The sequence below is a fragment of the Suricata suricatta genome, chromosome 11 (genome assembly GCF_006229205.1).
Source record: "Suricata suricatta isolate VVHF042 chromosome 11, meerkat_22Aug2017_6uvM2_HiC, whole genome shotgun sequence".
NCBI classification, from domain to species: Eukaryota; Metazoa; Chordata; class Mammalia; order Carnivora; family Herpestidae; genus Suricata; species Suricata suricatta.
The window spans coordinates 69,158,876-69,159,255 of NC_043710.1; positions in this window are offsets into that span (position 1 = coordinate 69,158,876).

The window sequence follows — 380 nt, forward strand, 5'->3', positions numbered from 1 at the left end:
CCCGCGCTCGGAGCGCGCACCCCTCAGCCCCGCCGCCCGGCTGCGCGAGCGGGCACCGCCGCGCCGGTCCCTTTGTCTGCCGGCGAGCCTGTTGTTGTGGCTGCTGCCGTTCAGGATGTCCCGGCTGGGGACTGGGAGGCGCCCCCCGCAGGCTCGCGGAGACCGACCGCCAAGTGGGGAGGGCTACCCGCACTCTAGCTGGGGACCCCGCCGCCCCCTCGTACGCTCGCACACACCTAGCTCTTTGGAACGGGTCGTTTCCCCCAAAAAAGTTCCACTCAAAGACGCCCGGTAACGAAATTTGAGCCGGAAATAGCCTTTTGTGTACTAACGTCCCCCTTCGCCCGCCCATCCTCAGGAACGCATCCCAAACCCAACAA